This window comes from Bubalus kerabau, chromosome 7 (assembly GCF_029407905.1).
Source record: "Bubalus kerabau isolate K-KA32 ecotype Philippines breed swamp buffalo chromosome 7, PCC_UOA_SB_1v2, whole genome shotgun sequence".
Lineage (NCBI taxonomy): Eukaryota > Metazoa > Chordata > Mammalia > Artiodactyla > Bovidae > Bubalus > Bubalus kerabau.
In genome coordinates, this window is record NC_073630.1 from 40,857,686 (window position 1) to 40,884,232 (window position 26,547).

At 38.1% G+C, this 26,547-nt stretch overlaps 1 long non-coding RNA gene across 6 annotated transcripts in view; it reads left to right on the forward strand.

Moving 5' to 3' along the window:
• LOC129657678 (uncharacterized) overlaps positions 1-25,504 on the forward strand; it is a 56,155-nt gene extending 30,651 nt beyond the window's left edge. For 5 of the 6 annotated variants that reach the window (XR_008716965.1, XR_008716964.1, XR_008716966.1 and 2 more), the window contains 3 exons: positions 19,924-19,970; positions 24,649-24,847; positions 25,354-25,504. This is a non-coding gene — a long non-coding RNA (uncharacterized LOC129657678). The remainder of the gene's footprint in view (positions 1-19,923; positions 19,971-24,648; positions 24,848-25,353) is intronic. The other variant, XR_008716967.1, reaches the window with a different exon arrangement.
• The last annotated feature ends 1,043 nt before the right edge of the window (positions 25,505-26,547 follow it).

The following is a 26,547-nucleotide window of genomic DNA, read 5'->3' on the forward strand; positions in this document are numbered from 1 at the left end:
AATGGAGAAAATGCAAGAATCAATTAACAAAGGCATAGAAGAGTTAAAGAATAAACATACAGAGACAAACAACACAATTACTGAAATTAAAAATACTCTAGGAGGAATCAAGAGCAGAATATCTGAAGCAGAAGAACAAATCAGTGAGCTGGAAGAGAAAACAGTGGAAATAACTTCTGAAGAGCAGAATAAAGTGAAAAGAATGAAAAGAACTGAGGATCACCTCAGAGTCCTCTGGGACAAAAGCAAACACACCAACATTCGAATTATAGCGATCCCAGAAGAAGAAGAGAAAAAAGAAAGGGTATGAGAAAAATTTTGAAGAGATTATAGTTGAAAATTTCCCCAATATGAAAAGGAAATAGTCGATCAAGTCCAAGAGGCACAAAAAGTCCCGTACAGGATAAACCCAAGGAAAAACATGCCAAGACACATACTAATCAAACTAAAAAAGACTAAACAGAAAGAAAAGCAGCAAGGGAGAAGCATCAAGTAACATACAAAGGAAACACCGTATGCTTAACAGCTGATCTTTCCGCAGAAACTCTGTAGGCCAGAAGGAAATGGCAGGATATATTTAAAGTACTGAAAGGGAAAACTCTACAACCAAGATTACTGTACCCAGCAAGGATCTCCTTCAAAATTGATGGAGAAATAAAAAGCTTTTCAGACAAGCAAAAGTTAAGAGAATTCAGTAGTACCAAACCAGCTTTACAACAAATGTTAAAGGGATTTATATAGTCAAGAAATACAAAAGAAGAAAAAAGATCTACAAAATCAACCCTATTTAAGAAAATGGCAATAGGAACATATATCTCAATAATTATTTTAAATGTAAATGGATTAAATGCTCCAACCAAAAGACACAGACTGGCTGAATGGATACAGAAGCAAGACCCATATATGCTGTTTACAAAAAACCCCCTTCAGACCTCAAGACACATATAGACTGAAAGTGAGAGGATGGAAAACTATATTCCATGCAAATGGGAAGCAAAGGAAAGCTGGAGTAGCAATCCTTATATCAGACAAAATAAACCTTAAAATAAAGAAGATTTCAAGGGATAAGGAAGGACACTACATAATGATCAAGGGATCAATCCAAGAGGAAAACATAACAATTGTAAATATCTATGGCAGAAAGTGAAGAGGAACTAAAAAGCCTCTTGAGGAAAGTGAAAGAGGAGAGTGAAAAAGTTGGCTTAAAGCTCAACATTCAAAAAACGAAGATCATGGCATCCAGTCCCATCACTTCATGGGAAATAGATGGGGAAACAGTGGAAACAGTGTCAGACTTTATTTTTCTGGGCTCCAAAATCACTGCAGATGGTGATTGCAGCCATGAAATTAAAAGACGCTTACTCCTTGGAAGGAAAGTTATGACCAACCTAGATAGCATATTCAAAAGCAGAGACATTACTTTGCCAAAAAGGTCTGTCTAGTCAAGGTTATGGTTTTTCCAGTGTTCATGTATGGATGTGAGAGTTGGACTGTGAAGAAAGCTGAGCGCCAAAGAATTGATGCTTTTGAACTGTGATGTTGGAGAAGACTCTTGAGAGTCCCTTGGACTGCAAGGAGATCCAACCAGTCCATCCCAAAGGATTTCAGTCCTGGGTGTTCTTTGGAAGGAATGATGCTAAAGCTGAAACTCCAGTACTTTGGCCACCTCATGCAAAGAGTTGACTGATTGGAAAAGACTCTGATGCTGGGAGGGATTGGGGGCAGGAGGAGAAGGGGATGACAGAGGATGAGATGGCTGGATGGCATCACTGACTCGATGGATGTGAGTTTGAGGGAACTCCAGGAGTTGGTGATGGACAGGGAAGCTTGGCGTGCTGCAATTCATGGGGTCTGAGCAACTGAACTGAACTGAACTGATGCACCCAACATAGGAGCACCACAACAGATAAGACAAACACTAACAGTTATAAAAGGAGAAATTGACAGTAACACAATAATAGTAGGAGACTTTAACACTCACACCAATGGACAGATCATCAAAAGAGAAAATTGACATGGAAACACAAGTCTTAAATGATACATTAGATGAGATGGATCTCATTGATTTCTTCAGGACATTCCATCCAAATGCAGAAGAATACACCTTCTTCTCAAGCACACATGGGACATTTTCCAGGATAGACCACATCTTGGGTCACAAATCAAGCCTCAGTAAATTTAAGAAAATTGAAATCATATCAAGCATCTTCTCTGACCACAATGCTTTGAGACTAGATATCAATACAAGAAAAAAAGTGTAAGAAACACAAACACATGGAGATTAAACAACAAGTTTCTTAACCAACAGGTTACTGAAGAAATCAAAAGGGAAATCAAACAATTTCTAGAAACAAATGGCAATGAAAACATGACAACTCAAAACCTATGGGATACAGCAAAAGCAGTTCTAAGAGGGAAGTTTATAGCAATACAATCCTACCTCAAGAAACAAGAAAAACATCGAATGGACAACCTAACTTTACACCTAAAACAACTGGAAAAAGAACAAAAAAATCCCCAAAATTAGTAGAAGGAAGGAAATCATAAAGATCTGAGCAGAAATAAATGAAAAAGAAATGAAAGAAACAATAGTAAAGATTAATAAAACTAAAAGCTGGTTCTTTGAGAAGATAAACAAAATTGACAAGCCTTTAGCCAGACTCATCAAGAAAAAGAGAGAGAAGAATCAAATCAACAAAATTAGAAATGAAAAAGGAGAGGTTACAACAGACAATACAGAAATACTAAGGATTATAAGAGACTATTATGAACAACTGTACGGCAATAAAATGGATAACATGGAAGAAATGGACAGATTCTTAGAAAAATTCAATCTCCCAAGACTGAACCAGGAAGAAATACAAGTTATGAACAACCCAATCACAAGCATTGAAATTGAAGCTGTGATAAAAGATCTCCCAAAAAACAAAAGCCCAAGACCAGATGACTTCACAGGAGAATTCTATCAAACATTTAGAGAAGAACTAATGCCTATCCTAAAACTCTTTCAAAAAAGAGCAGAGGAAGGAACACTTCCAAACTCATTCTATGAGGCCACCATCACCCTGCTACCAAAACCAGACAAAGATAACACACACACAAACTGCAGGCCAATATCACTGATGAGCATAGATGCAAAAATCCTCAACAAAATTTTAGCAAACAGAATTTTGCAGCACATCAAAAAGCTCATACACCATGATCAAGTTGGGTTTATCCCAGGGATGTAATGATTCTTCAATATACACAAATCAATCAATGTGATACACCATATTAACAAACTGAAAGGTAAAAACCATATGATCATCTCAATAGATGGCAGAAAAAGCCTTTGACAAAATTCAGCACACATTTATGATTAAAACTCATATAAGGAACATACCTCAACATGGTAAAGGCCACATATGATAAACCTATGGCAAACATTCTCAATGGTAAAAAACTGAAAGCATTCCCCCTAAGATCAGGATCAAGACAAAGGTGTTCACTTTCACCACTATTATTCAACATAGTTCTGGAAGTCCTAGCTACAGCAGTCAGAGAAGAAAAAGAAATAAAAGAAATCCAGATAGGAAAAGAAGAAGTAAAGCTCTCATTGTTTGCAGATGGCATGATACTGTACATAGACAACCCTAAAGATAGTGTCAGAAAATTACTAGAGCTAATCAATGAATTTAGCAAAGTTGCAGGATACAAAATAAATACACAGAAATCACTTGCATTTATATATACTAACAATGAATAATCAGAAAGAGAATTTAAGGAATCAATCCCCTTTACCATTGCAACAACAACAAAAAAATTAAATATCTAGGAATAAACTTACCTAAGGAGACAAAAGAATGGTACACAGAAAACTATAAGACACTAATGAAAACAATCAAAGAAGACTTAAACAGATGGAAAGATATTCCATGTTCCTGGGTGGGAAGACTCAATATTGTGAAAATGGCTATAGTACCAAATGCAATCTACACATTCACCGTGTGATCCCTATCAAATTACCAATGACATTTTTCACAAAACTAGAACAAAAATAATTGCACGTGTTTCACATGCTAGTAAAGTAATGCTCAAAATTCTCCAAGCCAGGCTTCAGCAATACATGAACTGTGAACTTCCAGATGTTCAAGCAGGTTTTAGAAAAGGCAGAGGAACCAGAGATCAAATTGCCAACATCCACTGGATCATGGAAAAAGCAAGAGAGTTCCAGAAAAACATCTATTTCTGCTTTATTGACTATGCCAAAGCCTTTGAGTGTGTGGATCACAATAAACTGTGGAAAATTCTGAAAGAGATGGGAATACCAGAACACCTGATCTGCCTCTTGAGAAATTTGTATGCAGGTCAGGAAGCAACAGTTAGAACTGGACATGGAACAACAGACTGGTTCCAAACAGGAAAAGGAGTACATCAAGGCTGTATATTCTCACCCTGCTTATTTAACTTATATGCAGAGTACATCATGAGAAACACTGGGGTGGAAGAAGCACAAGCTGGAATCAAGATTGCCGGGAGAAATATCAATAACCTCAGATATGCAGATGACGCCACCCTTATGGTAGAAAGTGAAGAGAAACTAAAAAGCCTCTTGATGAAAGTGAAAGAGGAGAGTGAAAAGGTTGGCTTAAAGCTCAACATTCAGAAAACAAAGATCATGGCATCCAGTACCATCACTTCATGGGAAATAGATGGGGAAACAGTGGAAACAGTGTCAGACTTTATTTTTCTGGGCTCCAAAATCACTGCAGATGGTGACTCTAGCCATGAAATTAAAAGACGCTTACTCCTTGGAAGGAAAGTTATGACCAACCTAGATAGCATATTCAAAAGCAGAGACATTACTTTGCCAACAAAGGTCCGTCTAGTCAAGGCTATGGTTTTTCCTATGGTCATGTATGGATGTGAGAGTTGGACTGTGAAGAAGGCTGAGTGCCGAAGAATTGATGCTTTTGAACTGTGGTGTTGGAGAAGACTCTTGAGAGTCCCTTGGACTGCAGGGAGATCCAACCAGTCCATTCTGAAGGAGATCAGCCCTGGGATTTCTTTGGAAGGAATGATGCTAAAGCTGAAACTCCAGTACTTTGGCCACTTCATGCAAAGAATTGACTCATTGGAAAAGACTCTGATGCTGGGAGAGATTGGGGGCAGGAGGAGAAGGGGACGACAGAGGATGAGATGGCTGGATGGCATCACCGACTCAATGGACATGAGTTTGAGTGAACTCCAGGAATTGGTGATGGACAGGGAGGCCTGGCGTGCTGCGATTCATGGGGTTGCAAAGAGTCAGACACAACTGAGTGACTGAACTAAACTGAACTGAGAACAAAAACTTTTACAATTCATATGGAAATACAAAAGACCCAGAATAGTCAAAGCAGTCTTGAGAAAGAAGAATGGAGCTGGAGGAATCAACCTTCCTGACTTCAGATTGTACTACAAAGCTACAGTCATGAAGACAGTATGGTACTGGCATAAAAACAGAAATATAGGCCAATGGAACAAGATAGAAAGCCCAGAATTAAACTCATGCACCTATGGGACCTTATTTTTGACAAAGGAAGCAAAAATATGCATTGGGGCAAAAAGAGCCTCTTCAATAAATGGTGCTGGGAAAACTGGACAGCTACATATAAAAGAATGAAATTAGAACACTTCCTAACACCATACAAAAAGATAAACTCAAAATGGATTAAAGACCTACATGAAAGACCAGAAACTGTAAAACTCTTATAGGAAAACATAGGCAGAACACTTGATGACATAAATCAAAGCAAGATTTTCTATGACCAAGCTCCTAGAGTAACAGAAATAAAAGCAACAGTAAACAAGTGGGACCTGATTAAACTTAGAATCTTTTGCACAGCAAAGGAAACTATAAGCAAGGTGAAAAGACAACCCTCAGAAGGGGAGAAAATAATAGCAAATGGAACAACTGACAAAGCATTAAGTTCCAAAATATACAAGCAGCTCATACAACCCAATATCAGAAAGACAAACAACCCAATCAAAAAGTGGGAAAAAGACCTAAAGAGACATTTCTCCAAAGAAGATATACAGGTGACTAACAAACACATGAAAAGATGCTCAACATTTCTCATTATTCAGATCAGATCAGTCGCTCAGTCGTGTCTGACTCTTTGCGACCCCATGAATCGCAGCACGCCAGGCCTCCCTGTCTTATCACCAACTCCCAGAGTTCACTCAGACTCACGTCCATCGAGTCAGTGATGCCATCCAGCCATCTCATCCTCTGTCGTCCCCTTCTCCTCCTGCCCCCAATCCCTCCCAGCATCAGAGTCTTTTCCAATGAGTCAACTCTTTGCATGAGGTGGCCAAAGTACTGGAGTTTCAGCTTTAGCATTATTCCTTCCAAAGAAATCTTAGGGCTGATCTCCTTCAGAATGGACTGGTTGGATCTCCTTGCAGTCCAAGGGACTCTCTCATTATTAGAGAAATGCAAATCAAAACTACAATGAGATATCACCTCACACCAGTCAGAATGACCATCATCAAAAAGTCTAGAAACAATAAATGCTGGAGAGGGTGTGGAGAAAAGGGAACACTCTTGCACTGTTGGTGGGAATATAAATTAATACATCCACTATGGAAGATGGTATGGAGATTCCTTAAAAAACTAGGAATAAAACCACCATATGACCCAGCAATTCCACTCCTAGGCATATACCCTGAGGAAACCAAAATTGAAAAAGACACATGTATCCTATTGTTCATTGCAGCACAATTTACAATGGCTAGAAGATGGAAGCAACCTAGATGTCCACTGACAAATGAGTGGATAAAGATGTCGTGGTACATACACACAATGAAATATTTACTCAGCCATAAAGAGGAACACATTTGAGTCAGTTCTAATGAGGTGCATGAACCTAGAACTTATTATACAGAGTGAAGTAAGTCAGAAAGAGAAAAATAAATGTTGTATTCTTAAGCATATGTATGGAATTTAGAAAAATGATATTGAAGAATTTATTTACAGGGCAACAATGGAGAAACAGACATAGAGAATAGACTTACGCACATGGGGAGAGGAGAGGGTGAGATGTATGGAAAGAGTAACACGGAAACTTACATTACCATATGTAAAATAGATAGCCAACGGGAATTTGCTGTATGGCTCAGGGGGCTCTGTATCAACCTATGTATCAACCTAGAGGGGTGGGATGGGGTGGGAGATGGGAGGGAGGTTCAAAAGGGAGGAGATATTTGTATACCTATGGCTGATTCATGTTGACGTTTGACAGAAAACAACAAAATTCTGTAAAGCAATTATCCTTCAATAAAAAGTAAATTAATTAAAAAAAAACAATACCAAAGTATGAATTGTATGGTGATATGGATGATAGAAAGTGACTGTATTTGAAGACAAGGTTTTTAAAAGAGGTAGCTAAGTTCAATGAGGGCGTTTGAGTAGGCCCTAATCTGATATGACTGGAGTCTTTATAAACAGAGCTGATTAGAACATGGACACAGATAGAGGCAAGACCATGTGAGGACTCAGAGAGAAGGTGGTCGACTACATCTTAAGAAGAGAGGCCTCAGAGGCAATAACTCTGCCAAAAACTTGACCTTGGACTTCTATTCTCCAGATCCATGAGACAATGCATTTGTGTTATTGATGAATACATCACCCAGTGTGTGGGTGGCTAACTAACACCTATCTCAACAACAGTAACCACAACAAAGAAATCATTATTATCCTCATTTCACACATGAAGAAACAGAGGCACAGGGAGGTTAAATATTAGCCAAGGCCATTAGGGGGAAGGGATACTTGAATCTGAGCCCTTCACCAATGTTCTACTCCCTTTCTGATTGGACATTCTTGCCTTTGGGCAGGACTTGTTTAACATATCAGAGCTTGACTGGGGAGTTGAAGTGCTTTTTTAAAACTGGGATACTCCTTAATGTCTACAACTCTAGCTCTTTTCTTTGTGGCTAGTTAATATCTCCAGAGAGGAGTCCTTCAGTCACTTTCATGGTAGATACATTTCTGGCTCCCAGCATTTGAAACTAGAGAGAAGTTTCAATGGGAGAAGGCAATGAAAACCTAAGCAGACTTCACTTAATCTCACTTTCAGCCCCAAGTCTCTGCATACTCATTGAAGCCAATGTTTCCAATCTGAAGCCTTTCTGATTGAATGTCTCCAGGAAATTTACCTTTGGTCTACATGTTGCAGTGTAGGTGGTGGGGATAAGGAGGAATAGTTGCCCTGATCAACCAAGTGGAGGAAATTACCTGGCTTTCAACTGGTCTCCTGCCATCAACCTCACACCTTATCCCACCGTCAATAACCAGTGCCCTGGGCCTTTCTTATCCTGGCAGGACTGTCACACTTCCTCCTTCGGATGCCGCTCCTGTATCAGCCATTTCAGTTATTACCACTCCTTCTATTTCCCGTCTTCTAATGGGTCAGCATCTTTGGTCCAGCCTTATTTCATCTTCTATGTTCTCTCTCTGAATTTACAAGTTTTGGTATTTTTATGATCATTGTAGTGAGTTTGGGAAGAGAAGATGTCTTTAATCTGATATATTTTACTAGATCTTCTGATACTGTTCTGTGAAGTTGTTCAAGTACTGGGTTTGGTTTCACTTGTACATCCTTCTGCTCTTGACTTGATTAAATTGGTTATATTAGATGGGAGGTACCTACAAGTGGACATCTTTTGCTTTAATTCAGACTTGCCTTGCCAGTGTGCAACTAGGATGGATCATACATGTCTGTTCTTAGAAGAACACAGACATGATCCTGAAGAAAGTAGCGAGCTCTTTCTTAAAGGAATGCTGTTCTGGTCAAGTACATTGCCTTGACCAGCTTTACCCAACCCATAACATTACTTGACTTCCTTTTAGTAAGTCTTTTCTAGTAAAACAAACAATTCAACTAATCAATCAAGTCTTTTAAGGTTGATGACAGATGGGTAGGAAGAAGTACTCCCAACTTATTTACTGTCCCTTCCCCTACCACACAGACACATGAGTTTGATTACATTTTAAATTTATGTAACAACAGGAATCAGAAATTATGAGGGTGGTGTGGCTGGAAATGGAGAATGGGAACAAACAAGTTAGCATTTCTTGGTGCAGTAACTGTGGGCCTATGCAGTCCTTTTTGGGGAGATGATGAATTGCAGGCAATTGTCAGTGACAAAGCAGGATATGGTCACCCTGAAACTAGAAACTGAAACTTTGCTCTGTATTGTTTTTTAATCTCAGAGGATTCCATCATCAATTCAGACATAAAATCTATGTGTTTTCATTTTAATCATAAAATATTTGCTAACATGGGGTTACTGTAGGTCTTACATCAAACTTGAATTCACATTGCTATTCATGGGGAGAAAGCAGAACCCTCCCCCCTAAAAACTAATCAACAATGACTATTACCACTGAAGTCTTCTTTCTTTGCAAAGGAACTGTCCCCAAACCTGCAACACACTGTTCCTGCCAACAAGAGTACTACAGAGAAGATAAATTCTGAAAAGAAGGAAGTGTCCTTTATCCATCTATTGAAGATACATTTTATATTGTTAGCACCAGTGTGAACTTTGAGGATCTCATTTCTTGGTCAGCAAGCTAAGAGTGAGGCATCTGGTGCTGATTCTAATACATTTCACTAATTTTAGGTTCATTAGGACACTACTTAATTAAAGCAATCATAGAAGGGCTCTCATGGGTCATATTTTATATCTGTTTACTCAGTTCCCTTACTGATAGTAGATTTGAAAGCTCCTCTACCAGTGCTTCCCACTGTGCTGTTTTTAGTGGTACTCTTTCATTTGCAACTTTTAAGGGCATATAAATTTTCTCAAATTTTGGCTGAAGGAAGGAAAGGAAGCTTTAAAACATTGACTATGAATCCTGAGAGAAATCACCTTCTTATACTTGCTTATTACAGCTCTAAGGCTGTGGTGTCCCAGGAGGCAAACATGGACTACTCTTTGCAAAAGCTGGAAAGGTACATATTAGAAACAAACACCTCTTAGAGGTATCCAGCACTGGACCTCTAACTTCTCTGGACAACATCCTAGAGAACACTATTTCCAAGTGTTTTGAACATTCATGATCTAGGGAGACACCAGAGTATAGTATTTTAGTTAAATTAAAACAAAATTTTGATGCTTATAGACCCAAAAAGCAGTGACCTCCTGCCATAACTTGTACCATGTATGAGTTGATGTTGATGAAAAAACCTTTACCTGTCATTTCGATGAATGATGTTTCCAGATCCTATTACATCATTATTGGGCCACAAGTAGAAAAGTGAGAACGAATGGGAATAAATTGTAAAAATATGTATACAGAAGCTTCTAGGGGGCATTTTGAGTCTTTTCCCTTTAAACCCCTGAGCATCCCAGCTTGTACCATATAATGACCTAGATGCCAATTTTTATTCTTTTTTCCTTTGTGGAATGTCATGACTCTTGAATCGATAATGGCCATGATTTAAATGTTCTTGGTTTCCATGAGTATCTTGCAGTAGGATTTTAAAAAATATTTTTTATAGAGTTATTTTTGGGATGATTCTGCAGTTTTTTGTATGCTTAAGTATTCATTGATCTAGAAGAAAAAAAATTCTCTAGGGATCTGCATCATTTCAAACCCTAAGAGGAGAATGTGAACAGACAGGTAGATTGCAAGAATAACATCTATTGAGTTAAATAAGATGCCATTAGTTCTGCCAACTAGAGAGGAACCATTGACTTTGTAAAAAACATGTAATTCTTGGGTGTTTTTAAGGGTGTTTTTAAAATCCAATAAAACATAGCTTCCAACTTTGGGCTGAAAATTCTCTTGCTAGTTTTTTAGCCATTATGCAACTGGCAAGAGGCAAGCAGAGAATGCTTTCTTTGTGCTGGAGCTAGAATAATGCAGAAAGCCACAGACCTTGGGCAAATTACTTCTCAAAGTGTGTAGAGAGGTCTGCCTTTAATTAACTCTGTCCTGATGGAGTGAGCTACATTGTTTTTCTAGCGAGGGTGATTTAAAAAATATTCCTTGTGAAAATATTATACAAAATATTTTAGTTTTAGTTCTTTTTAAAATAAGATTTTTTGATCCAAGGGATGTGAGCAGCAGGGGATCAACCTCTCCTTTGAATACAGTGTTCCAATAGTAGTACTTCTTTAAACTATATTTAAAATTGGTATGTTGACATGACTGTTATGACTATTATGAAAAGACTTGAGAAGCAGCAGCATGAAAGCAAGAGTGACAGACAAAGAGAAGGAAAACAAAGGGCCGTCCCATTGTCATTAGCTCACTTCTGCATTATCATCCATGGGTTTAGACACATTGTCAGAGTATGGTTAGAAGTCTGCTTCCTGTGTATTTTTATATCAAGGTGTCAACATGCTTTATACACTCAGACAAAATACCTGTAAGAATCTTACTGAATATGTGCAGTCTGTCTCAGCTGCAGGTTGCCAGAGTAATGTGATATCCAAATCTAAGAATTTTTCATGGACCTTTTTTCCTTGTCTCTTGGGATTACACAAGACCTGGCCTCTGGTTTGAGTCCGTTCTAGTCACCATGGATGTGCTCTGTGCTGGAGCTTTTACTCTCATTCCCAGATGGGAAGTTCCACTGGCTTGGCTGTCCACATCCTCGCTGCATGATGTGCGGGTGCTGCGTGGCTTAGTTCCAGATCCATGCTGCCACTCCATTCAGAGGTCTGGCAATTCCCAAGGGTGCTACCCTGGATAAAATACAGAATTCTACTTCTTATGGAAACCACCACTTAACCATCCCTTTAAACTCAAGGAAACCAACTGTCTCCTGGAGTAAGATCAGACCTCCCTTTGACCTCAAAGTCCAAGATCTCCACCAACCACTAACAGGGCAATTTACTTTCTTACTACTCTAGGCCTGAACTCACAGCATATTAACACCTACCTGGGCAAGAGATCCCAGCATGCATGAAAAAGAGGCCAGGTATTATTTTTATTTGAGGAAATGACCTTTTCATGCTTTTGCTGCTGCTGCTGCTGCTAAGTCGCTCTAGTCGTGTCCAACTCTGTGCGACCCCATAGACGGCAGCCGACCAGGCTCCCCTGTCCCTGGGATTCTCCAGCCAAGAACACTGGAATTGGTTGCCATTTCCTTCTCCAAAGCAGGAAAATGAAAAGTGAAAGTGAAGTCGATCAGTCGTGTTTGACTCTTAGCGACCCCATGGACTGCAGCCTACCAGGCTTCTCCATCCATGGGATTTTCCAGGCAAGAGTACTGGAGTGGGGTGCCATTGCCCACTCCAGTTGGGCATTGCATGCTTTTGCTTGTAAGTCCATTTAGCAGTGGGGGAAATTCATTAAGATTTTGTTTTATATTTTACCCTTTATTAATGGCTGTAGATCATCACAGATATAAGAAGATGATAATGTGGTTGCAGTTGCAATTCTGGATGGTATATCTTCACTCAAGCAAGAAATAACCATAGTCCCCTGCCTGGTACATAGCTGTTGACCTAGTAAATGCTTTTTGGCATCACTATCAGCTAAATTCGTAAGGTGTACTTTGCTTTCTAGAAACAGGGATAGGAGAATACTGACTTGCCTAAAGGCTAGCTAATCTCTGTCAGCCCACTTCAGTCCTCTTATAATGTGGTTCAAGGGGAACTCAATCTTCTTGATACTCTATAGCACATGATGCTAGTGCATTAATTTGATGAAATTATGTTTATTGGACCTAGTGAACAGAAACTATGAAGCATCTATGTGCCATCTTAAAAGAGATATGTGTCAGAGGGAGAGTGAAAAACTGCTGATTTCAAGGACCTGTCACGTAGGTGGAGTTTCTTAGGTATCAGTCATCTTGGATGTATTGAAATACCCCTTCTAAACTGAGATGTAAGTCCTTGTGTCTTACATGGTTCACTCCAAGGAACAGGCACCTCTTTCTGAACCTCTTTGGATCTGGGAGACCACATATACCACATGTGGAGATGCTAGTCTTACCATTTATTGGAAAATGTGTAATGCTGCCAGTTTTAAGCAGAGGTTGGAGTAAGAAAAACAAAAAAGGCTATTTGGCAAGACTGTGTTGGTCACACTTGTGACCTGTTAGACCTGATGGCATTAAGCATTTGTTTCAGGCAGAGGTGTACAGGGCTTCCTTTAGGCTCATAGTGCAGACCCCGCAGTTCAGTTCAGTTCAGTCACTCAGTTGTGTCCGACTCTTTGCAACCCCATGAATCACAGCACACCAGGCCTCCCTGTCCATCACCAACTCCCGGAGTTCACTCAGACTCACATCCATCGAGTCAGTGATGCCATCCAGCCATCTCATCCTCTGTCGTCCCCTTCTCCTCCTGCCCCCAATCCCTCCCAGCATCAGAGTCTTTTCCAATGAGTCAACTCTTCACATGAGGTGGCCAAAGTACTGGAGTTTCAGCTTTAGCATCATTCTTTCCAAAGAAATCCCAGGGCTGATCTCCTTCAGAATGCACTGGTTGGATCTCTTTGCAGTCCAAGGGACTCTCAAGAGTCTTCTCCAACACCACAGTTCAAAAGCATCAATTCTTCGGCGTTCAGCTTTCTTCACAGTCCAACTCTCACATCCATACATGACCACTGGAAAAAACCATAGCAGACCCTTATGTGGTTGGAAAACTTGACCTCTTCTGACAACTATTCTCCACTTGAAAAATATCTTTTAACTTGCTACTGGGCATGGTAAAGACTGAACACCTGATCCTTGAATGTAAGTGAAAATGTGACCCAAACTGCTCTTTGTGAACTGCCTGTTTAGAGAACATTGCACCTAATCCATTGCACAATAATGTAGACATGTATGTACCATTCCAATATAAAATGAAAATGGTGTATGTGAGACAGGGCCAAGGAGAGTCAGAAAGCATAAATAAATGGTGTGAATGAGTAGCTTAGACTCCCATGGTCACTGCTCCTACTGCTTTCCTGCCATTCCCTCAAATGACACCTACAGTCTCATGGGGAACTCTCTATGGCCAGCTGAAAGTGGATAAAAGAGGGTGGTTTGTGAATGCATAGTATGTGGGCATCACACAGAAATGGATAGTCACCATGTATAGCCTCACTGAGGAGTGGCACTGAAAGACAGCAATGAAAGACAGTATTTTCAATGGGCAGAACTTTAAGCAGTCATCTGATTGCCCAGTTAATATGGAAGGAGAGCTAGCCTGCAGTATGAATTTATATAAACTAGGTAGGCCAGCAGTTAAGGCTTTGGGAAGTAGAACATAGGAATGTTGGTGACAAGGTCTGGGGAGAGGTATGTGGATAGGCCTTTCAGCATAGCAGAGGTGGGGGGATATTTGTGTTCCATGTAAAAGTCCACTAGAGGGTATCATACAGGTGAATGAGTGCTTTTGAAAATTAAGAGAATAAGATGATAACTCCTCAGGGTGTCAGTCAGCCTATTTCCCTTTAATATGATTGGTCAATTGAGATATATTAAGTAGATATGATGACAAGAATGGAGACTATGTGTAGGCTCACAAACAGGGGTACACTCATATCAAGGCTGATTTGTCGACAGCATCTCTATGTGTCCAGTTCACCTGTACCAAAGGCCATTGGCTTGCTCTCAATATGGTACCATGCATGGTGTTCATGTTAGTCTCCTGGCATTGTGGGATGGCATCTGAAGGCTCATTTTTGGCACCACCAGGAGTAAAGTCCTAAGAAGTAAGGATTCTGTGTACAAGGTTCAGTAAACACCTTAATCCAGGTCCAATATAAGGTACTATCTTCCATGTATCTGGGAGTTGGAGTTGAGAATGGACTTTCCAACTATTACACCAAATGTATAATTTGGAGAATTTTTTCTTCCTGTCTGTTCACCCTTGGTCTGAGTGGATTTATAGTACTGGAGAGGGAGGGATGCATCCATGAAGGAATTCAATAATAATTCCATTGAATTAAAATGAGTCTTCCCTCTGGCCATTTTAGACTACTAAAGCAATAGATAGAGAAGAGGTTATTGTACTCTCTGGGGTGATGATCCTGATTATCAAGGGGAGATTGAGTAATTGCTATTCAGTTCAGGGTGATGAGAACTATTTCTGGAACCCAAGTGGACTCTTAGCTACTTAGGACCCTATTACACCATGGCCCTTGGCAATAGAAAACTGGCAATATGATAAAGACAGGATCTCTAAAGGACCCAGGTCCTGTAGGACTAAAGATTTGACTCAAGTCATTAGGTTAAGAATCCATCCAACCAATGTGCTTTAAGAAGACAGGGAAAACATGGACTAAGGATTGGAAGAAAGTCACTGTGTTAACAATTTAGATCTAGTGACCATTTACAGAAGCAGAGATTGTAACATCTTTGCCATATAATAATTGTTTCTTTTCTGCATGTTTCCTCCCACTCAGTTTATGAAGAACACTGTTTGTGGTTACCATTTTTGGTTGCAAGTGGTGACAGGACTGAATTGACCTTGAAGGGATGGTAACGGATTGGGGACACAAGTTTTTCACCTGGGCAAAGGCCAGGAGTGAATGCTGAGAGGCAAGAGGAGTGGAGAGTGCTAGGTACTTCCTGCTGCTTCTCCATCTTCATGCATCATTCTCTGTGTGGATCTTCATCAATGGACTTCTTTACTTCTGACTCCTGAATGGGTTGAGCCAGTAAGATGCAGAGTAGCATGAGATGGTGGCTTCTTTCCTTTTTGATCTTGCAGGTTGTCTAAGTCCATTTCTTGAAGTTCTTTTCAGTTGACATTCTCCATGTAACTACCTTCTCTGGGTTTGGTTAGCCAGTCCTCATAGACTTTGGGCTCCCTTGTTAATAGCACACAGGTCCTGAACTAGAAATATTTCTGGGTTGTTCCCTAAAACTTACTCATGGCAAATGGTCTCTTTTTAAAAATTCTCCTCAGCTTACCTGGTCTCAATATGTTCTCCTGGAACCCTGACTGATTCATATACAATACTTCATCTAATCTTTATAAACATGCTATGATATAAGTTGGATGCATCCTGTCACTTCTGTCTTTGGAACATTCCAGTGGCTTTTTATTGTACTTGAAATAAAATCCAAATAGCATGACTTGCAAAGCCATCCCTGATCTGGTTTCTGCCTCATTCTCCAAGACCATTCACTGCTCTTTCTCCTGAGAGTCTCATCTCAAATATCTGCCTGCCTGTCATTCAGATTTCAGTTTAAATATCATCTCCTCTGAGGGTCTTTCCCTAACCGTTCAATCAAAAGTAGTCATCCAGGTATTATCACACCATCCCATATTAACTCTTCTTACAGAACTTATCACTAGCTGATATTTTATTATTTATTTTTATATTTATAAAATCTATTTATCCCCCCTCTCTCTCTTTCTCCCTCCTCTGGCCCCTCCTCCTTTCTAAAATGTAAATTTCCTGAGAACTGGCTTTTAATATTTGTTGATACTGAGTAAAAAATCCGGGATTAATTCTGTTCTATTGATAAAGTAACAGAAGTTCAGAGGTTTTAAATTCCTCAAGGATTCACAATTACTGGTGGCAGAATCAGCACCTGTGACTTCTGATATCCATATGCCAGGATCCGTTCCCCATTTGATTTACTGAACACAACAATGCAATGAGATACTCAACCATAAAAAAGAATGAAATCATTCCATTTGCAGCAATGTGGATGCAAATACAGATTATCATACTAAGTGAAATAAGTCAGACAGAGAAAAGACAAATACCACATGATATCACTTACGTGTAGAATCTAACATTTGACAAATGACTATGAAACAGAAACAGAATCTGTAAGCTTTTATATATACAATGGCTAAAGGACAAGGCTGTACTGTATAGCACAATATCAGTATACTATTATTAACCATAATGGGAAAAGTATTTTAAAAAGAATATATATTTCACTGACTCACTTTGCTGTATGGCAGAAATTAACACAACATTGTAAATCCATTATATTTCAATTAAAAAATACTGATTAAAAAAAAAAGCCATGGAAGACAGAATGCCATCAGAGAGGGGCTAGTGAGCACATTCTCAACTAATCAGATCCAAAACTCCTAGAAAAATAATTCTGGGTCTCTTATCTTCTTCACCCAAAATGGGCTTGGAAATGAATTGCTTCTGGATATTGAATTACAGTTTCTCTCCAAACATTCTGCTGAGCAATTCAGTAAGATATTAGAAGTGTTCGATAATTCAGTGGCCAAAATAACTTTGCTAAATGCTGAGTTAAGCCCATTTCTTTACTGTAGGGATTCCTAGAGACTTTAATATGTACATTGTGAATTTCTAGGAGGTGGATGTACAGCTACCAAAATTGATCAGCATAGAAAATACTTTGATGAGAATCCTATCAACATCTTAAAAAGCATGCATTTCCTGGAACACAGTGGGTAAACATGAAGTTAAATCTCCAGTGGTAGAGATCATGTTGGCAGAACAATTTCATTATACAGATACATTTAATAAAGAATTATTTTGTCTTTAGAGAAGAAAGAATATATTTGTATTGGCATCTTCTAAATTTTGTTCTGATGTGTGGCTTATTCAGTTTCATGAAGGCTTTTTTTTTCCAAGTAAGTGTCTGCCAAATTTTTATTTCTCTGGTCAGACCACATATTATTTCTGATAGCCTAACTATTCTGGTAAAAGTGTTGAAACATTTTTAAGTCTATTATGGATGTCTTCTGTCCAGATCCAGACAATTTCTAAAGCAGTCTGCTAGTTGTCTACCTCCAATACAGTCTGCACTGCTGTAGTTTGTAGTCTGTTCTGTAATATGAGTTAAGTTTCTAGGAAGACCGAAGATATTTTTAAAAAATTAAAAATGCAGAGGTTTCAATAAGGAAAAGGGACTTGGGACTAGAATACATAAGAATAGCAAGAATGAAGTTGTTTTTCCACACAGAAATTTTCGTAAAGTGTTTTCTAAAGTGTTTTAGTAAAGTGTTTTTTAAAGTGTTTTCCAAACTATAAAGGATAAACTGTTATTGAATGCTAAATAAGTTGGCTTATCAACATGGACACAATATTGTAAAGCGATTCAGTTCAGTTCAGTTCAGTCTAGTTAAAAATAAATAAATTTAAAGAAAAACAGACAGAAACAGAAACCAGACTTAGAAGCATCCTCCTTACCTTTTCATCTATCTAAGCAGAAGCCTCTCAGTTTGCTCTGTTATCTCTAACTTTGACTTGCTCTTATAATTGTGTTTGCAGCACAGTTTAAAATGACCACAAACAAAAGAAGTTTTTTAATGCATGGGTAAAGAAAAGGCGAGGAACTGAATAGCATGTCACTTGCATGGTTCTTTATATTTGAACCCAAATGCCATCCAGAGGTTCATGTAGTGAGGATATCCAAAGCTCTAGCCAACATTTCTGTGAATTCTCAGGAACTCTTCCATTTCCTGGGCTCCTGTTCTCATGCTCTTGAGAAATAAAATATTGCCTGCCATATCAGTAAACAAAGGATGTCACAGTCATCAGCGATTGCAATGACTGCCAACAGTGAGCTGGTGAGCCCTGAGGGCACTCAGGAAGGAAACAAAGAATACCTGCCATCTAGCAATCATCAGACTGCAGCCACTCCCCATGGTGAGCCCAGAGGAAACTCAGGATGAGAAAACACAGGATATTGGCCCAGAAAGCTGAGGTGCATATCAAAGGAATGACTTCACTCAGCCCAGACTCTTGCATCTTCCCACACATAGAAAAGCCGCTAAATTCCTTCACTTGAGACATCTAGTTTTCTTTTATTAACAGTAATCTTTTGTTTCTACCTCCTGCTCTTTGTTGCAAAACTCCTATATATTCTAGTTCCCCCCTCACCTCCTCAGAGCAGTTTTCCCAGGGTTATTTGCATTGCTGACTCTTGGGCTTGAGTCCTCAATATGTCTGCTGACTAAAACATAACTCTCAGCTTTTAGGTCGTAAATATTTTTTAATAAACACTCTGCACCATAATGACCCAGATGTGATATTTAATCCTTTCGCCAATTTATATTTCTTTCCTCCCTATACAAAACCACATCATTCAATGGCTATAGTAGACTACCAGAGGAGAAAGGAATTGCATACTGTTTCAAACAAACAGATTTGTATATTAGATACTTCTCTCTCTTCCTCCGTTTCTCTTTACCTCTCTGGAGTGGCCAGACAGACATCATACATAGACAGTGTACACACTGTACATAGTATACAGATGAAGAACTTCAAGTTTAGGAAATGTGAAAATTTTGTAATAAGCTGTAAGCTAACCTGCCAGCCACAAACATGGAGGGAGACCTTGTCATTATTGTAGTGGACACAAACCATACCCTGCTCTCTGCTCTGGAAGGAGACACTATTTCAGTCTTCCAAATCTGTACACTATAAAAACATCCTTGAAATATAGTGTAGAACAACAACAACAACAACAACAACAACAAAAACCAGTTAATATCTCTGCTCACAAGACTTTCAGAAACACCTGTGAAGAACTTTTGCCCAAAACAATGTCTGAAGTATCTTTTAATATATAAATTCCCCTATTTTGCTCCTGCCCTTCCAGCCCCACAACTTATTTGTTGAAGAAACTGGTACACTAGAATGTTAGCAACCTGGAATTTGTTAGTTGAATCTCTGTGGTGCCTTTTAACAGTTCTCCAGTGTTTCCCAGAAACTGACATAGTCTTGATCAGATTCTGGTTTCCTTTCATGAGAACACTTCATAGGTGGTGGTGTTCGAAGATGCACCACACCCAGATGTGTCCTTTTTGTGATATTAAATGTCATTGAACATTTATTTTTTAGGGGTTACAAAATGGTGATATTGTAATTCTTTGACGCTTCTTCCTTTATTAGCTGCAATGCTTCTATAAAAAACTTTCATGAACTCTTGGGTTACTTTGAGATACAGTTCACTTAGAAAAGTGTTGTTAAATGCTTGGTTTTTTCCCTTTATTTAATAGGTTTCAAAATTATCTGTTGGTGCCCTAATACCCTCCATAGATAACCAGTGAGTATTGTTATATATTCATGAAATTAAACATAGTTGGGATTGCTGTTATTGGTCATATTATTGTTTCCCAGAGCTTATTTGGTAAAAGGTGAATCTAAGATGCAAATGGAAACACTAAGACACAGAGTATATACTATTGAACAAAAATGAGGTGAAAGGATTTGCTTTGTTGGATAGAAAGATTTACTGTTAAGTGACAAAATTGAATTTTTTTTTTTTTTTTTTGGTGCAAGAATTGACAATAGACCAATAGGATGATTACAGAGTCCCCAAACAGATGGGACTGTAAACTGGTACGGTCGCTTTGGGCAACAGTCTGGCATCATCTGCCACAATGGAAGATAAGTATACTCAAGACTATAGTGACCAGATAATTTTTTTCTCAAAACAGTGCATGTGGGTTCTATTATTTTCCTCAACTTAATCAGTACTTGTTGCTTTCTGATTTTCTTGATAGTGGCCATCCTAATGGATATGAGCTGATATCATTGTGGTTTTCATTTGCATTTCCCTGCTGATTAGTGATGTTGAGCATCTTTTCATATGCTTGTTGGCCCGCCTATATATCTTCTTCAGAAAAATGTCTATTCAAGTCCTTTGCACATTTCAAAATCAGGTTATGTGGTTTTGTTGTTGTTGAGATATCCCTTATCAGATAAATTGTTTTCAAATATTTTTTGCCATTCTGTAGGTTGCCTTTTCACTGTGTTGATACTTTCCTTTTCCATGCAGAAGCTTTTTAGTTTGATGTAGTTCCATTTGTCTCTGTTACTTTTGTTGCCTGTGTCTTCATGTCACAGCTAAGAAATCATTGCAAAGACCAATACCATCAGGTTTTTCTCCTGTGTTTTCTCCTAGGGTTTTTATAGTTTCAAGTTTTTATTCCATTTTGAATGGATTTTTGTACCCAATATACAGTAAAGATCCAGTTTCATTCTTTTGCATATGGATATCTAGTTTGCCAACACATTTGTTGAAGAGACTATCCTTCCCTCACATTGTAGTTTTGGCACCCTTGTTAAATGTCATTTGAGTATATATGTGAAATTTATTTCTGAGCTCTCTATTACTTTTTATTCCAGTTTTATTGAGATATAATTGACACATAACAGTGTATAAGTTAAAGATGTGTAGTATAATTACTTGACTTACATATATTATGGAGTGATTAACCAGAATAAATTTAGTTAACATCCAGCATCTTAAACAGATTAAAAGAAGGAAAAAATGTATCTTTTCCCTCATGATGAGACCTCTTAGGATTTAACAACTTTTAAATATACCATCCCTGAGCTCTCTATTCTGTTCCATTGGTCTATGTGTCTGTTTTTGTGCCAGTACCACACAGTTTTGATTATTGAAACTTTGTAATATGTTTGAAGTCAAACAATGCAAGGTTCTAACTTTGTCCCTTTGGGGGATTGTTGTTGTTGCTGCGTCGCTTCAGTCATGTCTGACTCTGTGCGAACCCATGGACTGCAGCCTACCAGGCTTCTCCGTCCATGGGATTCTCCAGGCAAGAACACTGGAGTGGGTTGCCATTTCCTTCTCCAATGCATGAAAGTGGAAAGTGAAAGTGAAGTCGCTCAGTTGTGTCTGACTCTTAGTGACCCCATGGACTGCAGCCTACCAGGCTCCTCCATCCATGGGATTTTCCAGGCAACAGTACTGGAGTGGGGTGCCATTGCCTTCTCCCTTTTGGGGATTACTTTAGTTATTTAGGGTTCTTTGAGATTCTATATGAATTTTAGATTTTTCATCATATTTCTGCAAAAAACATCATTAGCATTTTGGCAGGGATTGTGTTGAGTCTGTAAATCAGTTTGAATACTATGAACATTTTTAACAATATTAGGTCTTCTGATCCATGAACATAGACTGTCTTTCCATTGATTTGTGGGCTTCTTTAATTTCTTTTGGCAATATATTGTAGTTTTCAGTATATAAGACTTTCACCTTGTTAAATTTAATTCTTAAATAGCTTTTTTTAATGCTATTAAAAATAAGATTGTCTTATTAATTTACTTTTCAGATTGTATAGAAATTCAAGTAATTTTTGTGTTGATGTTTTATCCTAAAGCTTTGTTGCATTTGTTTATTAGTTCAACAGCTTTGTGTGTGTGTAGTGTCTTTGGGTGGAGAAGGCAATGGCAACCCACTCCAGTACTCTTGCCTGGAAAATCCCATGGACGGAGGGGCCTGGTAGGCTGCAGTCCGTGGGGTCGCTAGGAGTCAGACACGACTGAGTGACTTCACTTTCACTTTTCACTTTCATGCACTGGAGAAGGAAATGGCAACCCACTCCAGGGTTCTTGCCTGGAGAATCCCAGGGACGGAGAGCCTGGTGGGCTGCCGTCTATGGGGTCGCACAGAGTCAGATACGACTGAAGTGACTTAGCAGCAGCAGCAGTGTCTTTGGGCTTTTCTACAAACAAGATTGTGTCATCTCTGAATGGAAGTAGTTTTACTTTTTCCTTGCTAATTTATTTGCCTTTAATACCTTTTTCTTGCTTAACTACTTTGGCTTCCAACACTGTGTTGAGTAAAAGTGGTGATAGTAGGCATCTTGCTTAGTTCCTGATCTTAGAGCAAAAGCTCTCAGTTTTTCACCACTGAATATGATGTTAGCTGTGGGCTTATCATATATGACTATCATTATTTAAGGTAATCTTTTACTCTCAGTTGTTGAATGTTTTTTTATCATGAAACCATGTTAATTTTGTCAAATGCTATTTTTGCATCAGTTGAAATGATCATGGGATTTTTATCCTTTGTTATGTTAATATAATGTAGTACATTGATTATTGTTTGTAGGTTGAGCCATATTTGCATCCTAAGAATAACACCCACTTAATTGTGGTGTATAAGCCTTTTAAGGTGAATTTAGTTTACTGAGTATTTTTTTGTTTAGAATTTTTGCATCTATGTGCATCAGGGATATTGGTTTATAATTTTCTTATCTTGTAATATCTTTGGCTTTGGTATCAGGGTAATGCTGGCCTCATAGAATGAGTTTGTAAGTGTGCTCTCATTTTAAATTCTTGGGAAGAGTTTAAGAAAGATTAGTATTAATTCTTCTTTAAATGTTTGGTAGAATTCTACAGTTGAGGCCTTTTGGTCCTGGATCTTTGTTTTTTGGAGAATTTTGATTACTGGTTAAATCTTACTGGTTATAGGTCAGTTCAAATTTTTTTTAAAATTTCTTTCTGATTCTAATAAATTATCCATTTATTTTAAGTTATCCAATTTGTTGGCACATAATTGTTCATAGTAGATACCTATAATCCTCTTTATTTTTGTAATTACTCTTTTTTTCTTTCTGATTTTTGTTATTTGAGTCTTTTTTTTTTTAGTCTAGCTACAAGTTTGTCAATTTTGTCTATCTTTTCAAAAAATCAACTCTTAGTTTCATAATATTTTACTTCTTGGTTCAGGTGGTGGCTATATGGGAATTTATTTTGTGATAATTCATTGAATTTTACATTTATATTTCATATATGTTGTGTCTATTAAAGACACAATAAAAAGAAGAGGCTTTAAAAAATAATCAAGTCCCCACAAGCTAGCTATCCCATTACCAGAGATTTGTTCATCCTAGTTGCCCGTCTTCTACCTCTCTTCTTTGATTCTCATGTCCTGTCTTTCAGACCCCTACAAATAAACATTGGTCTTTATTTATCATACAGAACAATTTATCTCTCTCCAGCCACTGCTAATCAAATATGGATAGCCAAACTTATCTAATCAAGGTATTCAGGAATCAAGAATCTTTTAGTTAACCAGTTTAACCATCTTTTTAGAAGACTATTTTATCCCTACACACATTAAACAAAGTATTTCTTTTCATATGAAAAGAAACTTTCTTTGCTTTTGAGTGATGCTTCTGATCGCAATTGTGTATAACTTAATACATGCCTAAAAATGTGAACCTATTTTAACCAATTTGTCTAATGACAACTTCTATCATTTAGGAACTGCTGTTACTTTAACTGCTTAGCCTTAGACAAGCCATCAAAATCAAGATGAGTAACATAAGCAGAACTTACTAATATGAGTTTGATGTGGGCTTGACTTTAATCAGAATTTGTGAGGCAGGGAGAGTTTTATTAATTAGTTACTTAATTAGTAGGCATCCAGAGTGATTTTTTTCTTTGCAGAATTTCAATGAGCAATGAATGGTTATTAGATGAACTGGAAAGATTGACTCTTTTATTTATTTGTGAGCAATCTCAGTAGCTCCTTAGTACTGGCAGTAACTCAGAATGAGTCAGACATGAATTATTGAATATATTGGATTCCATGTCCTAGTTTTGTTGGATTCTGCTATCTCAGTTCACAGCATCGATTCATGATATTTTAAAGAACTTTCTGAAATCTTTTCATATCATTCTTACTTCCTTGTTGAAATATATGCCCTAGGAGAGAAGGAATATTTTTCTGTTTGTTCACTGATGCATAGCAACTGCCTAGGACAGTTCCCCACTCAAGGTGCTTGACAATGATTTTATGGTAGGGGACAACAATGTACTTCTCATAGTACATATGAATGTAATCAGCTTCGCAGCCACAGGTTCAATATTTAACATGATGAGAACAGTTTAGTAAAAAGTAAAAATTGCTAAGTCAAATATGGAAACTGACAATAAAAGTGCATTGGTACTAAATTGTCTTTCAGTTGCAACTGTATTGTGACTAACAGATTTGTGTAAGAGGCTTGGGGAGGCTCCTCCTTGGAATCACATGACATGAGTGAGGAGAGTAAGTCAACTGGGTAAACAAAACACCTTTGTCTGTGGACAGCAAATCTGTGACCAGCCTTAAACCGTAGAAGCTACTTGGAAATGTGGACACAGCTCTCCTTGTGTGCATGCATGGTAAGTCGCTTCAGTTGAGTCCGACTCTTTGCAACCCTATGGACTGTAGCCCACTAGGCTCCTCTGTCCATGGAATTCTCCAGGCAAGAACACTGCAGTTGGTTGCCATTTCCTCCTCCACAGGATCTTCCCAACCCAGGGATCGAACCCAGGTCTCTTATGTCTCCTGCTTTGGTAGGCAGGTTATTTTTTCCACTAGGACTACATGGGAAGCCCACATGGCTGTCCATTGGCTGTATTACCTCCATTTTACAAATAAAGGACTGAGGCACAGGATGTTAAGTAATTTGGTCAAAGTCAGATGGTTGTTTGAGTAGAATAGCTGGGATTTGAACCAGGACAATCTGGTTCCAGAATCCATTATCTTACCTACATACTGTAGATTCTACAGAGAGTGATACCTGTCATTGGTGATATTTAATAAGATTTTGGGTAACTGCTAGTGAGGGAGATTTGGTATTTTGCTATTTAAAAGATGATTTATCATCTTTCTTTTTGTTTCCCAGTCGACCATATGTGGACAAGTGTTCTATGAAGAATTTGCTGTTATTCCTCTCTTGGGATGTGTTTCTGGCTAAAAGTTTCTCAAGTCTTTCTGATGATGCTGTGAGCTAGCTAAAATCCTTTAATAAAAATTTCTGCTTATACTAGTCATAATTGTTTTCTGTTGTTTTCAAATGAGAACGAGTAACAGAATTTAAAAGGAAGAGACTCTATTCAATGCTCTGTTATGACCTATGGGAAGGAAATCCAAGGAAGAAGGGTTCTATGTATTCATGTATCTGATTCACTTTACTGTACAGCAGAAACTAACACAACATTGTAAAGCAACTATACTCCAGCAAAAATAAAATAAAATGGAGGAAAGCAGGTTCAGGAGATTAAGAGAGACCAGGTTTTCATGACATCATATATGTTCCCAGATCCAGCCACAGCTGAAGCCAGCACTTCCCTTGATTTTTCAGATATATGAAGCAATAAGTTCTCCTTTTCCTTAAGCTAACTTGGGTTGAATTTTTGAAACTTGCAAAGCAAATATTCCCAACTGTTACTATATTGTACTCTTCCTTTCTACTCTTATGTACTCTTCTTTCTTTTTAAAATTTTTGTGATAAAATTTAAAATAAATAATACTAAAAAGAAAACAAAAAACAACCCATTTAATCTTCATAGAGGCTACTCATTACTGTGATCCATAGTTCTATTAACACGGCCAGGCATCTGTTTGCTCTTTAATATGAGATGAACTCAGGACAGAATTTGACACTGTTGATTCCATTTTCTTTCCTGTAAACTTTTTAGTTGTTTGAGCTTTTAATTCTTTTTAAAACTGACTCGTGGGAAGTGAAATAAAATGCATTATTTTCTGTCTGACTTCTAAGTTCCATTAACTTGACAACAAGCTTGATCCTTATTATTCACATTTAAACATTAAAAACTCACACAGTTGCATACACATTTATTACTTTATAATCTGCCTACATTGCATTGTGAAAACAGAAAATACACATCCACTCAAATTGATGGTCTTCTCCCCATGGAAGTGTTTCTAGAGTACAAAGTATAATTGGCTGAAATGTTTGATGTCAGATTCCTTTTTTTCATTAGAATTTCTGGCACATGCATTTTACACAAATGTTGGTCAAGAAATGATCAACTTCCCAAACTCCCTCCTTCCCAAAGTTATTGCTCCTCAATGT